This window comes from Rhineura floridana, chromosome 6, assembly GCF_030035675.1.
Source record: "Rhineura floridana isolate rRhiFlo1 chromosome 6, rRhiFlo1.hap2, whole genome shotgun sequence".
NCBI lineage: Eukaryota > Metazoa > Chordata > Lepidosauria > Squamata > Rhineuridae > Rhineura > Rhineura floridana.
In genome coordinates, this window is record NC_084485.1 from 105,636,824 (window position 1) to 105,658,293 (window position 21,470).

Consider the following 21,470-nt stretch of genomic DNA (forward strand, 5'->3'; position numbering starts at 1 on the left):
TGGGTGTGTGTGAGATAAGTTCCACACTTGGCTCTGCAGATCATTCTACCATGCAATCAAACATGTAATTGGCTTTATTCAAATAAACGTGGCCCTTGATTTACCCACACCTCATCTTGTCTTGCCTCTTCATTTCCTGGCTATGTGCTGCAATGCAATTTGTTCAGAGTTTGCACTCACAGTTATGTGCATGCAGGGTATAGATCAACTATGAAGTGATTCTTGAAAATATCTAGACAACTTTAGTTTTTATAAATTTTGGAGGGGGGCATTATTGCTACTGTAATGCATTACCTCTAGTCTGGTTACTCTAGCAAATTCAAGATTACATGACAAGATTGTAGGCTTTGCTGAGAAGGGGGAATCTGGGATATGTATTTATATTTATATGGGCTGTTCTTTGTTTTCTTTCTGATTATTTTTTAAAACAAATTATTAATGTGGCTACTCTATTTTTGTCTCATATTCATGATATTATTGACTCAATGTATCAAACAAATGTTTCCTTGTCTTTGACCAGAGTTCACACATTTAAAACAGGCACTAAGAGAGTCCCTGCTCTGTATGAGGATCTCCTTGTTGAACAGATGTTGGTGATGTCAGCGCTAGTTGTGCTGATCAGTTGCTGACTGTGCCAACCATCTGTGGCAGAAGGTGTGCACAAAGTAAAGGCATTTTATGCACAACTCCAGTTGATGGATGGAGCATTCTCTTGCTGTCTGCAGCACCCTTTTACATATACAAAGCTTGAGCCACAAGGAGACCCACATGTGGAAACCTGTGCATTGATCACACTTGCTGGATGGGGACCACAAATATTATGCTCTAAAACCAACTTGGAACGCATTTAAGGGACTTATAGTGATGTTTCCAAATGGAGGAGCAGGGATGTTCTAGAATCCCTCCCAATTTGGATGTGGTACCAAATTTTCCATTAATTAGCTTGTTCTCTATCATTGTAGATCAGATTTTTATGTAGCGATTATCCATGGCTATTTTCAAAAATGGATTAATCTGCTTCTAAAACATTGACATAAAAAGGGTAATTTTATCAATATTTTCTTTCATTTATCGATATTTCCTTTCAAAATATGATATTAATATTTTGCAAGGGGAAAACATATTGGTAAAAGCAGCGACTAGTGGACAAAGAATGTACTTGAATAAATACCAGGCTGTTAGGTTGATGGAATGCTTTTGAACTGGCACCGGCCAATGAATTCCATCCCTATAGAGGGGTGTATGAGACCAGAAGTTAACAAAGGTCAGCCCATAGGCTAGTGAGAAGCCTTTGATGTCCCAGTGATTACAAAGTAAAGGATAAAAAAATTAAAATGTCATGCTAAGGGCCAAACTAGAAGTGATGTTAAATGTATCTTGGGATTTAATTGCTCTCTGAATCTTGCAGGGTAGGTTGTTTTAATAAAACCTCTTAGGATCCAAAGAAACTTTATGTGCACTGAAAGACTTCTGTGTTCACACAAAGAGACTTCATATATTGTGTTGTGTTGATGCTAGGGTGTTCTCTGACTTTCTAAAGGACACAGATATAGGAAGGCTTGGCTCAGAAGCTCTACATCATGTGCAAAAGCTCTACTGAGCAACTAAATGTATGTGTCTTTGGGAAAGAAGACTCCAGAAATTTAGTCACACATTAATAAGTTATTTAACAGCATATTTGTTTCAACAAGGCACTGATTAACAAGTGCTAGAACTTCTCTTGCACATCTTTGAGGTGGGTGAGGGTTGGCTTAAGAGCTGGCATCAGCACTTGGCATCCTTGGGAAGCTCTCAGGGTCCCAAGATCCTGGTAGAGCCCACATTGATGTTTGCCCTGGGTCAACTTTTATTTTTTTTTCCTGGTCCAGTGATCTGAGCAGCTCCATCTAGTTGCCGTTTAAATTTCCCATGATGCCTCCAGTTTCACTCTGGGACCTTGTGGGGAGTTTACATGGCAATCCTCAGCTGCTGGGGCTGCTTGGAACAGTGGCAGAGACTCACCAAAGGACACTTTGCACAGAGCTTCCTGAAACTTGTATAAACCATGGTGCTCTATGATTTGTATGCATGAGGACAAGCAACAGACATGAAGAGCAATGAGTCCTTGCCTTTTAAAAAAACCTCCTTTTTTCTTTTTTAATACTGTGACTTTTTCCATTTCATTTCGCAGTTTGTCAGGGAGGTTATGACACTTCAGCAGATATTCTTTGAGAAATGGTCTAGGCTGTTTATACTTTTCACAGCAGCTCCTTCGCCCTTCCTCAAGCTAGATAAGGAAACAAAAGAGCGATTGTGGCTTCCAATCACAAGCCAATGGAGGAGAAAATACATACAGGTTTATAGACATTTGTTTTTGTTTTTGAAAAAGAAAATCTGATATCCCCTGTATACTGTTGTTGGATTAAGAGAAAAACTAACAGGAATAATGGAGAGAATGGTAGCACAAAAACTCATGGCATTTTGCAGTGGTCAACATGGCAAATATTAGAGATTATTGTAAGCTGCAATTTTTTAGATGTCACTTGAAAACCACAATGACTCATCATGAAAATATCACCATTCAGATTCTATTTTTTTTCAAAAACAACAACAAAACATAACCTTTGCCAGATGTCAGTGCCAACTGAGGTCATGTGCATATGGATTATATTGGCCAAGCAAACTGTGTGTAGAATTTCATGTTTTCCTGGAAGTGCAAAAACGTACATGTGATCACGGTCCGAAAAATAAAGATCAAAGAGAATAAATCTCTTTTGGGATCTTATCAGTACAAAAACATTCTTTTTAGAATGTTGGTACATATTGTGCCATTTGTGAATTGTTATTTTTCAGCATTTGGAGCCAGCTTTGCCTTTTGCTGTGTGCTGCCCCTGAGCTTCCGCAAAGAACTAAATATTTTTGATAATACAGCTTTCAGACTCTGCAACTGCCTGCCTCAGGAAGCCTGCCTTTCCCCTTCCCTGATGGCCTTCTGATGCAGTGTGAAGAACTCCTGGGCAACCTTTTCCCTCTCTAGGGCTGTATGTGGGACACATAACCAGTTAAGGGCAGGGCTGGTCCCAAAAGTGAGTGTGGCTGCAGCCAAGGGTGGGTTGAACTACTCCTTTCCCCCCTCTCCCTCTCTCCTTCTTCCACTCCTTTCTTTCTCTTTCTGACACCCATTTCCACCCCCCCATTTCCCCCTTCTTGCCACTCACCTGAAATTAGGCTGAGGGCTGCGTGCTGAGCCAGGGCTACAGTTTCCCCACTCTGGCTGAAAAGCAAGACTTTTGGAGACTAGCAGGCTTATGAAAAGATGCTGGGTCTTTTTCTGTTTGGTGTTTTTGGTCTGTTTGGGATTTTAGTTATAAGATATTATCCCTGGATACTGAATTAGTTTCTTTGTGTATTTTTGATGTCTATAGTTGTTCTTAATTGTTTTCATCTCAGTTTTGTCTGCTACACATTCTTTCATGGTGTTTCCTACTACCATCCATGGCTTTTCTTGTATCCCTTCCCCCCGGTTTGATTGTTAGCCACCTTGAACTTTTAGAATAGCATTTCTGCGACACCGAGGTAACCCACACTGATAAGAGGCACTGAGACTGGCATACTTAGGATTAACATAACAGAGAGTGGAGACTGGTCCATTAGGGCGAATGGGGCACTGCCCCACCAACCTCAGACTGCCCTCAACTGGCCCCACCTGCTTGCATTCTTAGTTGCAACAAGCCAGGGGTTGGCTCTGCCTGTTCACTGGCTCTGGTTCCACCTACCGTTGGTCTCCCTCCCTTCTGCCCCAGCAGTCCCAATGGACGCCATCCATTGTGGTTAACAAGAATTACTACAGGGTGCCAAAAAGAAACAACATATCAACTTTTCAGTTCCAGCATTAAGAAACGAATGGTCCTCTTTCATGGGAAACAGTTACTCTGGAGAATGTCTGTGTCTTATTTTCCAGAGATTTCTAATCTCTTCCTACTATTCATTTTGACCTAGATTCTAGAGTTTCTATGGACCACAGTTAGGATTGTAGCATGCAATGAAAGGAAGTAGCTGTTGTATAATCTAGCTTCTATGGCACTAATTTATTTATTTAATATCCCACCCTTCTTCCTAGAAGGAGCCCAGGATGGCAAGAAAGAGCCCAGGACACCAAAGGCAGCTCTTGTGGTGGGTTCTCAGTTGATACATGTTACATTCTCAGGTTGAGACTGGGAGATAATAGCAGTTCAAGGATTGAGAGAAATAGTAGTTCATAAAATCTGGCAGTCCTACATGCTGCTACTTCAGTGAAAAAAAAATGGGTCCAGGCACAAAAAAGCAAAAAGGAAAAAAAAAGTGGATTTACTCAATGGATTAACAGGTTACCGTGATTTTAAAATGGGTTTCCCTCTCACTAATATGTGTAGTGCTTAATCAATTACTGAACAGATAACATATACACTGAGTTCATTACAGGTCATATTGTGAAAATCTGCGGTAAGGTAATAGTTTCACCAGATCAGTCATTTATAGCATTTCAAAAATAACCTAAATGCACATTGCTTGAAGCAACAGATGCACAAGAGACAAAGCTACAAGACTGCAAAGAGCAGCCGTCGCCCATGCACAGACTCAGGGACAAACTAGTCTGAAAGTAAAGTGCAAGTGTGGGAGCTGACTGGGATCCTAGCATGAAGGGTAGAGGGTTTAACCCTTTGCCTACCTGATCTGGATTGGGCTACGTGTGTGTACCTGCTATTTTGTGTTGAAGAAAGACGTCCACTGAAGCCAATGGGAGATTTTCTTTCTCAATGCAAATTACACCTGTGGGGTGCCCAATACAGACTGGGACTGTAGTGGGGGGCATAGGGTTAAAACTGCCTACTTCCACACCAGGATCCCAATGTAGTTTGGTGCTCTGCACCTGCAGTTTTTTTTTTTGTTTAACTGGTCGCATTGTTAATTGTGTGACTGGTCTCACATCCAGTTAACTTTCAGATTAATAATCCACACCTTTAAAAAATGTCAAGTAATTACTACATCATGCTATATTTTCTAAGTGACTGTAATAAACACCAGAATTTTCTCCTCAAAAGCTGAAATATGAAATATGTTTTTCGTATATGAGAATAACCAAGTATACATTTTAACATTCTTTCTTCAGATTGCCTCTGGGCAAAGTTCTGTTCACTGCACCCATTAACCTTTCTAGAGTATTTAATTTGGTATTCAGTTTTAAGGTCAACTTCTTTTGCTTAAACTAATTTCACTGCATAAGAAGCAAGTTATTGTGTCTGCAAACTTTATAGAGTACAGTATCTTGAAAGCAGCGCTCATCAGTGTTGCCCTCTTGATGGGCTTTAGTCCAATTTCATTTTGTGCCAGGGTTAATGTGAAGCAAATGTATCCTAGAGTGCCAGGCTGCAAAAACATCACCAAGTCTACAATGAATTTGATCTACCAGTGTTCATAGACAATCTGTATCCTCCTGTGTGTGGAGTGTGTTGTAGCCATTAGGTTCTTGTCAGAATTTTGAGAAGCTCAACTTTTTTTTTTTAAAGGAGACTTACTATTCTTCATTTCAGTTTTATAGCAAATATTGGCAAATGATGGGATTTCCCAAATAGTATGGATGTATATTTTAAAGTGTTCAAGAGCTTGTGGGCATTTGCATAATATGAATGCTTTCCCCCATCCCCCCACACTAGCTGTAAGCTTCGAGAATGTTTCCAAATGAAGCACTCTCAGTTGGGTGCTGATGCATACGGCCATAGGTCAGTGGCCATAGGTCACCTGCTTTGCATGCAAGAGGTCCTGGGTTCAATATCTGATGTTCCCAGGGAAAAGAAATACTTCTGACTGAAACCCTGACGAGTCATTGCCAGTTGGTGTATTGGGCTGGATGTGCCAATGATCTTAGTTAGTATTCACTAATAGACAAAGAATGTTGTTGAACTCTGGTTGGCAGCCAGATCTTTTTTCCAATTAATCATGACATAAATGTAATAAACATACATAATATTTCCTTATATCTGCATTACCTACTCCTGATTTTAATGGCCCAAATAGATGAAATCTATAACGAGATCTCCCATCATCTTACATTTTCTCAACTGCATCAGGAGCAAGCAATCAGGACTGGAACTATGGTGGTGGAGGAAGGAGTTTCACCCTTTCCTCCAGCACTATTTTCCCAACCAAATTTTTTTTCTCCCCCACAAAGACAATATTTGCCCCATTAGGGGAAATTTATGTGTACTGCCTTTCTACACATAAGTCTCACCTAACAGAGCAAACAGCAGCTCAGAGAAGGGATTTTCATAGGTGCTCGGGAAAGGGTTGAACTTTTTCTCCCAATTGCTGATATGAATTCAAGGCCCTCTAGCTGTTACTGCTAAAATGTAAAGCAATGGAAGATCTGATAATGGATCTGCATTGTTTTGTCTAGTTGGCCCCAATATTTCAGCTGAAGGCGAGCTGCCACTAGCACCCCTGTTGGAACAAATGGAAGTTGTGGAAAGACCTCCTGGAACTTCTTCACTTCTCAGTCTGGGCTATAAAGCATTTTTCTCATTGGGCATTTGCAATTTATGCAGTTGTCCAATACATTTTTCCAATTATTTATTATGCTTCTTAAATTCTGTTTTAAGGAAAGAGCAAAGGGCCTGCAATCCACAGGCAACTGTCTGAACAGGGTAATTAGGAATTCAGCACTAATCTTCATATGTTCTAGATATGAAGTCTAATATTCAAAACAATTGTAATTTGGAAACCATAAATCAAATTTAGCTCTGCATGGAACACACAGTTTCACTTGTCTAAGATAACATGGTTGTGGGGTGATACAATTTCCCACAATTTCCATATGAAAGGCTCACACTGGTTTTCTATAGAACAGTTAAGGCAAGTGTACACCAAATATTTTAGTGCAGTTAGGACACTATGATAATTTGAATCTGAATCACTGCATTGCACTTTTGTTAAAATCGAAACTGCTGCATTCAGAGTGGAGGGAGGGGGAGTCAAGTGACTGATAAGACAGCAGTCTGAAATATTTATTGCAAACGTAATAATACTGTATCTTAGAAGATTAATTTATAAATTTATAGCCTCCAAGAAGGAGCCTAGAGAAGCAAACATACTAAAAGCACCCTAAAACATCGTAAAAACAAAATTAAAACTTCTTTAAAAATATGTTCACTAATAGGCAAAAAACCTTGCGGTTTAAGAATGTACCTATATCTGAGATATTGGACTGCCCTACAAATTTGTCAAAATACAAACACCATTTGGGTTGGTCTTTCACAGTCCAATCCACATGCTGTGTAGCTTGGAAGAATTTGGTAACATGTGCCACTGAGCATATGGGGAGTGGTGGCAACACCTACCATCTCCAAAGATGCAGAATTACATTTTTGTATGTGTGTTGGTGTTCTTCTTACTTTGCTTCTTTTCTGTGTTACTACTGTTCTACAGAGAATCTAACCTAAAAATTATTATTTCTCTCATTACTCATCCTAGAAATCTGTGTCAAATTTATGTTATTAATTTCAAAGACTTTTTATTGGTTGATGTCATATGATGGTGAAGACAGCCTAATGTGTTTCAAACTGGAGGTTCTATTTCTATTTTGGGCGCATAAAGAGTTGAATCTGAAACTGCAGTTTGATGTAAAATCAGACTGATTGCAATATGTTGCTGCTTAAGCAATGTCTCTAGCTGTTGGAAAAAAACAAACTTGACCTGCCCAAGATGCATGTTTTCAGCCTGCTATGCTTAAACTACTCCACTTAAGGAAAGGTGGGCATGGTCAATTAAAAACATAGAGCACACCTAGAATTTCGGTAGAATATATTTCACCTCCCACTGCTTTATCTTGTGCAAACTGAGGCACTCCTCATGTCTATTGGAAACTATTCTGCAGAACAGTCAGTGATTATTCCACAATTGTTTTTGGAACTCTTTTTGGTGTTGCAAAGTGTTGCTGTACTTCACATATTCAGAGAAACATAAGCAAAAGAAAATTATTTACTATAGGAAGCTTCACTAAAATTGCAAAGTAAATCAAGCATATTTAAAGTGACTATTATATCTGTTGGCTATAGGTAGAAATATCTGTTGGCTATAGGTACGTTCTTAAACCGCAAGGTTTTTTGCCTATTAGTGAATTCCTCTGCTTTTTAATCTGGGAGGTAAGAAATGGGATCCTGTGCAAGAATGGATTGATCATTTGCATGCTTATTGAGGTAGTGGATTTACCCCCCTGCAATCATAGGTGAAACTGACCACAGGAGATGGGGAGGGGAGGAGAGCAGGCAGGAGGGGGAGGAGGAGGGCATATTTGATTATTGGCATGTTTATTGAGTTCAGTAGGATTTACTCCCGTGCTATTATGCTTAGGATAGGTGAAACTGACCATGGGGAGGGAGACCTGGAGTGGGCAGGGAATGAGAAAGAAGGAAGAGAGGAGGAGAGGGAGAAGGGAGGAGGAAGGGAAAGGAGAGAGGAAAAGGGGGAAAGGCAGGTCTGATCATTTGCATTCTTATTGAGTTCAGTGGGATTTACTCCCATGCAATCATGGCTAGGATAAAACTGACCATGGGGAGGAGGAGGGGGAGTGGAGAGTAGAGGGAAGGGGGGGAGAGGGAAGCAGATGGGGAGGGAAAGGAGAGGATTGGAAGGGGGAGGGAAGGGGCAAAAGGGAGGTGATGGGAGGGGGGAGGGCAAGCTTGATCATTTGAATGCTTATTGAGTTCAATGGGATTTACTCCTGTGCAATCATGTTTAGGATAGGTAAAACTGACCATGGGGGAGGGGGAGGGTGGAGGGGAGGAGAAAGAGGAGGAGGGGAAGGAGGGGATTGGAAGGGGGAGGGAAGGGGCAAAAGGGAGGTGATGGGAGGGGGGAGGGCAAGCTTGATCATTTGAATGCTTATTGAGTTCAATGGGATTTACTCCTGTGCAATCATGTTTAGGATAGGTAAAACTGACCATGGGGGAGGGGGAGGGTGGAGGGGAGGAGAAAGAGGAGGAGGGGAAGGAGGGGATTGGAAGGGGATGGGGAAATCTATCAGGGGAATAAGAGTCTCCTCTCAGCACCCTTCACAAACTACACTTCCCAGGATTCTTTGGGGGAAGCCATGACCATCTAAAGTGAAATCAAGGTCTGGCATGGGTGTGGCCCCGATTAGCCAAGCCAAGCAGCTGTGAGTCTGGCTTTTAGAACATTGACAGTTGGTTCTTACTGAGCATGCCTGGCGTTATTATTGAGTTCAATGTTAAATTTCTTAATTAAAAGCCAGCCAGGCATTTTTTTAAACTTTAAACTGCAGAAAATGAAGGTCAGAGTATGGGGCAAGGTCAGTAATAGGATTACAGGTTCTCTGTGAACATGGCTGATTCTTAATTAATTTCAACAAATTGTGAGAACTCTGACAAAAAAAAGTCCAAAAGGGGTCTGGTTTTTTCCTCTCTCTTTTTACACTTTGAACTCTCGATTGTCTCTGTTTTGTGTATCGCCATGGAAATTTAGAGGGTTGTTAAGCAAGCGTTTCTGAGTTTAGGACTATAAGTTTTTTAAGGTTTTGTTTTGAAATGAACTTATGGGAAGGATCAGAATGGCATGGGAGTATTTTCAATTTAACATTGCAGAATGCAAAAAATCCATGCTGACTATAATATACAGCCACCCTTGTGGCAGTATAATAAAGCAACTTCCTGTGTTCCTAAATCTCCACAGAATAGCCTGAATTAATGAAATTGCTGTCTTTGTTCACCTCTGCACATGCTTACATACACACATTTTTGAACATTTGCTTTCAGACAAGGTAAGATATTAACAGGTTGCCCCTTTCCTTAGTATAAGGTAAGTTGGTTGGTTGTATTCAAGTTGATGTGACACTACTGTGGGGACTGGAGAAACGGCTGCTGATATTACTGATGCCACCCTAAAACAGTGGGAGGCAGTATTATTCTCTCAAGAAATTGTTACATGGGAGTGGTAACTATTTGGGGTTTCTCTCCTTAGTGAAAGGTTGAAAATTCCTGAAACACACTCTTATGACTTTTACCCTCCTTCCCATGTCTTCTCTGTATCTCTCCCACTCACTGAGGCAATGGGCTTCAGGAGGAGAAGGTGGAAAGATGGATGGACATATTAGCCCCATTCTGTCATTCCCTCTTTCATGATATCTACAATTATTTGAGGGGGAAAGTGGGCCCATGCCACCTCCTATTGGTCCAGCATCCACCATCACACTGTCACTGGTTCCACTGCCCATCTCCCACACATTCAGGGGAATGTCTGCTCTCTCTGGGACATAGAATTCTGATCGTGCAGGTTTCTACATAATGGGGAGAAGCCTGCGTGTGCAGATCAGGCTTCCCTCTGCAGATGTGCCCCAGTGCATAGATAAACACAGAACCAGTATGGGAGTGATGGAATACGGCAATACTGACTCACAGACACATTATTTAGAAGTGGGCACTGGGAGGAAATGGCAAGGCTGATCTCCGAAGGAACCTTTCTTCACAATCTTTTCAATAATGAAGAGGTAGGATTCCTTCCTAATTTATCAAAACAATCCTTTTGCAGAGAACCAGTGGGTAGAAGGACCCAGGCTAATCCTGCCTAGAAGCTCCTTCTGTTGGCTGAGCAGGAAGTTACCCATGTTTACTTTCTGCTTAGCCAGCACCATAGCCTGAATGGTCCAGGGCCAGCACCTGCATATTGCTGTCTACTGCTAGGTCCACTTCCTGGCAGGATGAGGACAACAACATATGCACAACCCTTACTCAGGGCTATTTTCAGAATTGAAAATGGAGGCAGGAATTTATTCTGATTCTACTATTTTTCTGCAATGATAGAAGATCACCTCTGCTGTCAGTAGAGGACTCTCTCTTGCCTCGCCCCACCTCTTTAGGGCCCCAGGATGGCAGCATGCAGATGTCCCATTTTAGAAATAGATGTTATTTTCAATGCAAAAAAAAAAAATGTCCAAAGGCACAGTTGCATGTTAGATGGAGATAACAGCACTAACTCAGATGTCAGTCCCATACATACTTACCTGGAAGAAATCCCATTGAACATTTTGGGGATTATTTCCAAATAAACATTAATAGGATTGCAGAAGTTTATTTTCTCCAAAATGGCCTGGAGGTGGGGAGATAGCTATAACATGCAGTTATAAATATGAATGCCACTGTCTTTGGAGGAGTTGACATGGGACTCTGCGTGGGATAGACACATACACACCAGCCCAAATAATCAAGAAATGAATATATAAACACAGTTAACATAAAAGGATTTCTACTGTAAAAGGTATTGTTATGAGCATGGGGGGGGGCTGGAATGGATGATTTCTGTGGGTCACCTTTCCAGCCTCTGATTTGGAATCCTATGCCTGGGAGGCTGGCTCTGCTAGCCAGATGAATCTCCTTTGTTAATCAAATAGAGTGGCTAGGTAGCTAATGGTCCTATTTAGTTGCCCCAGCAACTGGTGAAAAGGGCTAGGAAGATCCTTTTTGTCATTTTAAACTCTACTGGAGGAGAGTCTCCCCCCCACTCCTGGGCGGGGAGAAGTGTGTTTGGAGTTGGAAGTGGGTGTACTGGAGAAGTAGGGCTGCAGGCATGCGGAGAGGCTGGCTCTCTGCATCATGGCGATAGGATGCCCCTGCACCTAGATGGAAAAGCTGGATATTAGACTGCTGATGCCTTGAACCCCTCCATCCTAAGCTCAGGTTGGAATGTGTGTACATAAATAAACCATATTTCATAAAGACACCACAGTCTCCGCTGGCCTTCTTCCCAAAGGAAACCAAACCCTGGATGGGCGCAGGGACCCCCTGAAATCTCACTGCTCGGAGATTGGGGGAGGCGCGCAACAGTATAAATGCTCTAGGCCTGTTCCCCTGCAAAGCATGTAGTAGATTACCTATAACAGAAGCAACTTCATTTCAAGCATATCCTCTACATCCATGGAATATAAATATATGCTCAGATAAAAGACAATATTTTTAGTGCCACAACTCTTCCTTGGAGCAAAGTCAATGTTCACACATTCAGCCTGCGGAGCATGGTTTTGAAGAGATACAAACAATACAAGCCCTTCAAACTCTTCGAAGTGAAAATCAAATCCTATGATCCTTTTATAGAAATGTCTGTTTGCCTTTCTTTTCTTTGCTAGAAATGTGTGCCAGATGAACATAAACATGCTATTACAATGCTGTAAAGTTCTAGCTCTAAAAACACATACACTTTAAAACCTAGAAGCAAAACAAAAGGAGCAAGGATACTAAGGAAATGTTGATTGTGATATGAGGGGGTGAAGCACAGCAATGCTTAAGTGCTCTGGCTTAAACTAAGAGGGTAGAAAAAGACTGTGCTTAACTTGGAGATTTGTTGCATTGAATTCAGTATGTTGTTTGAATAGCCTCCTGACACATGAGGGCTTAAAACAACAACTGTTTTAAGGAAAGAAATCAAAGAATATGAGGCTGCCAAATAAAAATGTCCATTCTTCAAATCATATATAAAATCATTGGCCTCAATTCAACTGTGTGCACACACAGTCCCATTTAAATCATCAGTAAGAACATCAATAATTGTTTTCAGATGTATTGTGGGAACTGAATCCAGCCCCCCTCTTCTTCTCTCCTAAACAGATGGTGGGCATGATTGTATGACTAATTGCCTTAGGGCTATATGGGCCAGGAACCACATGAACCTACATGCAGCTGAGATGTGCTATTGCACTCATGTCCTGCTTAAGGTGTCACATAGGCATCTTGTTGGCCACATTGGGAACAGAATGCTGGACTAGATTGGCTTTTGGTCTGATACAGCAGAGCTCTTATGCTCTTCCTCATCTAGCTAGAGACATGTGTATGGAAACCTGCTTTCACATGTATTTGGGGAAGGGTCCTAGCTCCGTGACAGAATGTATGTGTTGCATGCAAAAGGTCCCAGATTTGATCTCTGGTATCTCTAGGTAGGACTCAAAAAGACTCTTGCCTGAAACCTTGGAGAGCTGCTGCCAGTCAGAGTAGAAAATATTGAGCTAGATAGACCAATGGTCTGTCTGGCTCATTTTAAGGCATCTCTCCGCATGTATTCCTCTAGTGCAGTTATGTTTGGCTGATCCCCCCCCCCTTCATGGCTTAAATGTGTGTTTGTTGAATTAACTGTGTCAAAGATGCTGCTTATGCAAATATCTCTGAACAAGTCTTCTGATGAATGTATCAGCTATGTTTTTTCATGTGTGTGTGTTTATTAATTCTAAACATCACATGTTTGGCTTGCAAGCTTATTTTCCAGATCACTGATAGCAATGAGAGAATCGTTTGACAGGCATTGGCTAAAGCAGCTTAAAATCAGAGGCTCTGGGTTTCTAAAGGAATATCTCTCAAAGAGCCATCAACCACATCTACTGGAGGTCATTGCTCAAGTGGTTGTTAGGCAGTATGTTGGGACACAAAATGTGCATAATGCAATTTGCATTATCGGTCTATGCAGGGTATAAAAGCCAACTGAACAGATATGACTTAGATATAACATATATTTAAGAGGTGACTTTTTAAGAGAAAAAAGCCATTTGGCAACCTTTCGGCACACTAATATGCATGCATTCATTATGGCATTTAGTTATGCTACATATGCTACTTATTTAGCACATTCCTCTGCGATACATGCTAAAACATTTGGCCATTGTTGTTTCTTTTTAAAAAATCACATGTGCAAATGCAAGTAATCCCATGGAGCTTCTGATTGGCCATGGTTCTCTGCAGGATATGCCCATGTGGGAAAATATAAGAAGTGAAGCATTGGAAGTTGCTTTACACCATGTCACTCTTTATTCATTCAGCCTACGATGAGTCAGGATCCAACTGAATAGATCCATTAGTGCAAATTTCCACTTGCACAATGAAACTTCTCTTCCCTCTACGTTCCCTGCAGCTGCCCCCCTCGCCCATCTGCTCTGGAGTGCTGGGAAAAACCCAGAACAGATTTAGGAGGTGTGTGGGGAGAGGAGAGGGAGGAGAATTTCTGTTGAGCAAGTGAAAATCCTTGTGGTAGCAGCAAGCTCCCCAGGGCCTCAGGCAGAGGCTTTTCACGTCACCTGCCATGTGATCCTTTTACCTGGAGATGCCAGGAATTGAAACAGGGACCTTCTGGATGCAAAACATATGCTCTACCACTGAGCCATGGTCATTCCCATAATTCATATTTGAATGGAACTCATGGAAGGTTTTGTTTTCATTCAGACTTCAGCAGCACATCATCCTGCATGCCACACTTTCGATATGGGAAAGTTTAAAGTACACTTTGCCTTTTCAGCAGTGTATGTGTGTGTGTTAGAATTCAAATGTAAACAAAATCTTTAATATGTCCAGAAGAGTCTTACTGGAGTGTCTGCAAAATAGGATACTGCTTTAGCACAGATACAGTGGACCCATGCTACTGTGATTGGTGTAACTGTACCTTTCTCAAACTTCAGCCTATGATCAGAAGTCACAAAAAACCCTATTTACATTAATACATAGCATTAGTAATGTTACATTTTGCTTTTGATTTGCTGCAAGGAAGCAAAGATATCATAGATTTCCACTGCCCCAAGGCTAATTTTTTTTAGTAAATGTCAGAAGGTCAAAATTAATGAAGAAAAATGCAAACCCACCTTCAGCCAGAGAAACAACCCAATGCTTTTAGCAATTTCTGATGAAATGAAGGAAGGGAAAACACACAATCCTACTTTTTACAGCCTTCATAGCCTAATGAAGCAGGTTGCCTCCTGTTGTTCTTACCAACTTGAAATTGGAACTGTCTTATTAGCATTAAGTATAAACAAAACAGACTAGGCAATGAAGTCACCTTTTCATGGGTGATTCCTGGAATGTCTTCCCTTACACATTTGTCTTTAAGCAGATGAAGTATTGCTAACATAACATCTATACAAGGTGACACATGTTAAAACACATAGAGAAGACCTGGAACTTCCAAGCTAAATTCAAAAATAAAGTGGATTTTTGGGGGGTGGAGTGGGGGAGATGAACAGCATACAAATTGTCTATCCCCTCAGAATGGTAAACAAATATAGGAAGTCAAATTCCATGGTATTGCAAATTCCTAGGTTCTGAATGCTTCAAAGGTCAATGGAAGAGGGAAATACGTTATTATTATCATGCATAGTCAGAATAAGGTTTATTCTGAGTTCTGATTGTAAATCAATATCTGTTGGTGTGTATTATGAAAAAATTCCAAACATTTATTTATTTGATTTATATCCCACCCTCAGGGCAACATCCTCTTGTACAGTCAAATATAAGCCCTTTTTAAAAATGCCATGGATTTCAGTAACAGAGATGTAAGTATGTGTTTGATTCTATTTTTTAAATCAATGGAATTTAAAAAGTATGTAGCTTTGGCTGAATTGTGCCCATTGTTATAGGAAGAAGCTAGTGAATATCCACGTAGGCTAAATTCAGACAGCAGTTTATTCCATTTCCCCGACATTTCCTTATCTGATAATTTCTGCAATTTATTTAATTGTTCACATGACATAACAGCCACTTTTTGAAATCTACTGGAATACTGTGGTAGTTCATCACTCGTTCCTGTGTTTATTGCTTCATGAAAAAATCTGTTTGCAACCCATTTAACTCAGAAAATTGTGTGAGTAAAGTGATGAAATTTGGGCGGTATACTGGCACATAGTTCTTTCTTGTAGTAATCATGGGGGACAGAATTGCACATGGGTGGAAAGGGTGGGGAAGTAGTGACATATCCAATGAGGTTTATTGTTGTGTCACATCACACCCACTGGTATGAATGAAAATTAGTGCAACATGGTGGTATGCCAGTCATAAAGCCACAATTCCATAATGGAACAGATATTGCAGTATGAATGGAATGTTAGAAATTGGGATAGAAGTGCTAAAATTATCATTAATAAAACTAATGCAATAAACCCCATGGCTGAATGCAGCCATACAGAGCCAGTTTCTAGCATACCAGAGCCAAAGGTTATACTCTTTTTTGTGGTTGAAGGAAATATGGAGGGATTTCCACACTTTTTTGAATGGGAATAATAACTGAACAATAACAGACAAAGGGTTTGATTGCGGTGTTCTAATGTTAGTTTTGTGCAGATTAGTATACTGGCAGACAAGGAGAGTCTTCATTAGGTTGATCTGTTACTTTGATCTGCCATCTTGTGCCAAGGTGAGGTGTAAACCACCAGAAATCATTGGTTAAAAGAATGTAGTTTCCTATAATGCCCTTGCTATGGATGACAAATCTGACATTTGCAATGTATTTTAAAATCTCATTTATTGCAAACCATGTTCAGTTGCTCTTATCTCCAGCTTATGAAAGCCAAGGCCAGAATAAGCCAATGTGTTAGCTAGTTTTCTGATAGACATTTTCACAGAAAGAAAGAAAGCTAGATACAGAAGTTATAAGGGAAGTTAAACAGAAGGTTTAGGGAAGGGAAATGAAGTGACTCATGCTTAATAATCAGTGCTAAGCACTAAAGAAATGAATAGCTGGAAGGAAAATCCCACAAACCCAAACAGAAATTAGTTTTCAGAACAAAAACAGTTCTCATTCAGAATCTCCTCAATATTTTTTTCTGCTCTACTTGTTAACATTGTCTGGGCTGGGCTATTTTTAGGTCTATCCAGGAGGCAGCATAAATTTCCTGCTTTCCCTCTAACGTTTAATAGAGAAGAGAAGGAGGAAAGGGATTAAATTGTCAACAGGAAGAGACCCAATTAAAGTGCACTTAATGCTTGTATTCATGTGTAATAATGAATATATTTAAAACTAATCAAACTGAAAATGAAGTATTTTTCCTCAGTGTAAACATAATTGTATATGGCCAGTCATGGGAAAGAGCTGTAGCTCAATGGTGGAGCACCTGCTTTGCAAGGAGAAGGTCCCAGTTTCAATCCCCAGCATTTCCAGGTAGTGCTGGGAATGTCCCTTTCCTGAAATTCCAGAGAGCTACTGACAGTCAGTATAGACTGACTGGGTATAAGACAGATCCCTATGTTCCTATGACTTCTGTACTTCCCAGATTGATACAGGGAAGAAAGTAACACAAAATCCATTTAAAAACAACAGCAGCAACCAGTACTAAACATACCCCATGATTCTAATGAGGCATGCCAGGCAGTTCAAGTATTAATAGCTTTCACAGGTGTGAAAAAGTGTGCTGCCTTACAAACCTTTAAGGAAGCCTTTACACCCAGCAGTTTCAACTGGCATTTTACTGGGGATATATAGCAATCAAAATATTTTGCATGTGGCTCTTGTATTTTCTTGGCCCAACAGTTCTGCAAATTCTGTCTTATGGCTGTGAGACAGCACAGCCTCGTATTCTCCCTGACAACTCTTGTCTGTTAACAGTTTCAGGATCAAAAGCAACTTGAGGCAAGACCAGGGATATGGAATCTTTGGCTTTCCAGACATTGCTGAACTACAACTCCCATCAACCCCAGCAAGCATGGCCTTTAGCCAGAGATGATAGGAGTTGTCATTCAGTAACATCTGCAGGACCAACCTGCACTAGACAATGGGCTTATGCTCACCCAGTAGGAGTTTTTTTTATTGTATTTCTTTGAATGACGGATCCTCATGTTGTATCACAAATGGCTTTTGCCATGCTGTATGTGGGACAGCATTTGTTTGAAAAACATAAGTCCACACCACTCTTGGATTTATATAATGAGCAGAATAGGTCTTTTGATCCTGTCCAAAGTAAAATTGCACCAAGAGGCCATTGCTCGCAGTATTTTTCCCTGCATACAAAATAGAAGATTATAGAGGGGATAGCCTGCCTCACTGACCTCCAGGGAGGTCTCTACAGAGATTGGGTTGGGGTGCAGTTTGTTCAGTGAAAAGAGTAAAATTTCCTTACAGGAGGAAATTGAGAAATACAGAGGGCTAAAATGTTTGAGGATGCTGGCCCTAACACATCCCTTCAGAAAGCAAAATATATTTCACCAATCAGTGATAGAAGCTGGAACTGGTCAGTTCCTTCATTGTCCCTGACTGTAATGTGTGAAAGGGAGTAATTTTTATACTTTAGATTGCAATCTTATATATGTTTACCTGGGAGAAAGTCCCACTGAACTCAATGGGACTTACCTCAGAGTAGACAAACATAGGATTGTACTGTTAGTAACTAATAGCTGTTGTGTTCTGTATTTAAGATACAGAACACAAGCCAGTTAGCATGGGAATGAATCACACCCACAATCAAGAGATGTACTAAGCAGGCAAAATCTTGCACGTAAGCTGCATGAGACAGAAACTAGTCTCCTGTTTTGCTCACCTAAATCACCTAGAAAGGATGAGCTATGTTTCAAAACCATTTCTACAGATGGTTTGGAAATGTTGCACACACAATTTCAGAATCATACTTCTGCCTCAAATAACTATGACCCCTTCATACCTCTCTTGTACCTCCTTTTCATGGGCTAATCCTTTTTATTGGCTCATTTCTCCTGCTATAGTTTCCTCAGCCATATTGCAAGAAGGGACCCATTTGCGTTGAAGCAGACACACTCCACATTGGGCACACAAGAAGAAGACTATTGTGCTTGGAAAGGCTAGAAGGACCAAAGAAGGAAGTCTTGCTTAAGGAGGAAGAAGAAACTGCATTCAAAATGTGCACAGAGTGATAACTAATTAACTCTTTACAAATGTAATCAAAATAGATTTACCTTAGTTCCATACTCACAGTACTTCAATAATAGCTACAGGCTATATCCCACTATGGTGTGCACCAGATTTGAACAAGCCGAACACAGCCCATCACCTATATATTGTAGCCCACCAGGTATTTGACAATCCCCCCGTTTCTGAAATTCTGGACAGGAATTAAAAGCAGGTTTGTTGGAAGTTCCTGGTGAGCTGCCATACATGGCTGGTGAACTACGTTCATCTTGATGAGTCACATTTTGTGCAGGCTGGGTTTATACAATATGATAATCTATTAGCAAGGTTCAACAGTGTGAAAGTTTAATTAGAGTTATCATGACCTCCAGATGCAATCCATCACCAATTGCAAAACTGCCAATAGAGTTTAAAAGGATCTGGACTGCAATGCTAATGGTTTCCTTAGAAAATGTTTCTCCGCCCACCTAGAATCCCACGTTAGAGTTTCACCATGGCTTTGAATTTCTGACACAGTCTAGTTGGTGAAAAAATATTTAAAAATGTGAAATGCCCCTTTGGGCGTAATATGATGTTTCAAAAAGAAACTCTTCCACTGCAAGTTATGAAATATGGACTATTTTCCTCAGACTGGAAGAGAGTGATCCAGTCCCTAAAGGTAAGTGCATACTGAGGCATTAAGGCATATTATTTATCCATGTAAATACATATTTTGGTATACACATTCTTAAGTGCACACAGTTCTGTGGGGTAGATGGGTATTTTGGTCAGCATAATGTTGAACATTGATTCTGAAAATGTGCAACTCCCCCTCCTCAGCTTTAGTGGTTGTTATTAACACTTCTGTATCTGAAAGAATGTAATTTTAAACAATAGTGAAGAACAGAGAACGCTATCTACTTCAAGTGAATTCTGAATAGTTATCTTCCCAGTTAATCTCCTTAAAAACACCATTCAAATTAGGTATATTGAAACATCCCGTACTTCAATCAGCATCGCTACCTGCATCACAGTAATTGCAACCCTATTTCCTCTATATATTAATGTAGCAACAACACAATTGTAGTTAAGTGTCCTGATTTGCCAAACAGATTGTCACAATCAAAACTACTCAACACTTCGGACAATTTATGCATAATAAGTCCTCAGTTGTATCACTTGGAGCTAATCCATTTATTTTTCATATTTTTCCATGAGTGGGAGAAATATAATTGTGGTTGATTAAAAATATGAACAGCAATGATATCAACTAGATGAGCACAGATTATCATGTAAGAAATAGAAGAAAGCAAACATACCCCACAGTTGAAGGACTAATAAATTCTGTAAAATGTTATTGTAATTTGCGACAATCAACACAATCCACATCAAATCCCAATAAATCCCAAATTGTACAATGATCATATAGAAAAGGTTTACCAAAGAAGTATGGAACTTTCATTAGGGAGTAATCCTATAAACACACAGGCACATGCTATTTTTAAAAAATATTATTGGGACTATTCAGTGCAAAACTGTATGCGTGTGTCTGCCATGACAGAATTAGGCCCATGACTGACCATGTTTTCAAAAGGAGCCTCTGTGGGGCTAATCCTGAAATCGCTTATTGAGCTGGTCCCAGTATCACAGTAAATACTTATAGGATTGAGCCAGTGCTTCATTCATATGATACTCTATCTTGAACAAACAGGGAGAGGTTTGCACAAAGTTGTTGTCTACAATGATGGTTTTTTGTATTTAAAAAGTAATCACACCCAACAATTGCAAGTGGAAATTCAGAGGCTGGGTTGAACATTGGATTAGTGCGTTTCAACTGTTGCCACACAAAGAAAAACATTACTAATCCTTTCACAGGTATTTTCATGTTCAATAATAAAAAATAAAATATCACCCTGTTTTGCTGCAGGAATCATCAGACTCCATGTGCGGGGGGAGGATCATGAAGGCTGTAAACTTGACTATAGAGTTTGGATGAGCAAATGAATTAACACATTTGTGCCTATGAGAAGCGATGTTGGGTACACTTTGTTTTTGACATATCTTTGACCTGGTTCTCTTTCTTTAAGAGAGTACTGACAGAGGCAGTGGCTTCTGCAGCACTGTTCTTTCAACCTCTTGAATTCATTATGGAACTTTAAAGCTGCAATACAAGAAAGAATAGAGAGGGTGGCTTCAGACATTCAAACTTGCATGGAGAACAGGATGTGCAAGTAACTCACACTTTCTGTTCTCTGTGCATCTTAGTAGCATTCCGCAGGGGACTGGTGAATGAGCTCCCATATCCTGCCAAAAATCCTCCATTACAAAGAAGCAGAAAAACAGCAATTGCAAGTGACTTGTGTGCTTCCTGTTGCCCAACAAATTTGAATGTCTGGTCATCCCAAACGTCAGGATACTGCACCAGACCAATCAAACCTTTCTATTAAAAAGTGCCAAATGTGCAACATCAAGAAAGCCATAGTATTTGCTCTGTGAATACAAACTGCATGGATAAAATGTATTATTGTTCTGTCATCTAACAGTCTTAATATGGCACTTTATTACTATTTCAAAGAGCCACCTACTAGTTAAACTAGATGCTCACACTAATGCATCAACATTTAATTTATGCAGATGAGGACAAGGGAGATAAATAAATTTATCATGTAGGTCTTAGAAGTAGAACAATTATTATGCTGAATCTCTAGCTAGCAACAATAATGTCAGAACTTTGAGAACAGGCTTTGTTGAACATTTTATGATAATGATATTAAAAATGCTGATGAACTTGTACTATATACTCAATAAAGTTCTCTTTCCTCTTGCTTTTATAGGATTAAAAATGGGTG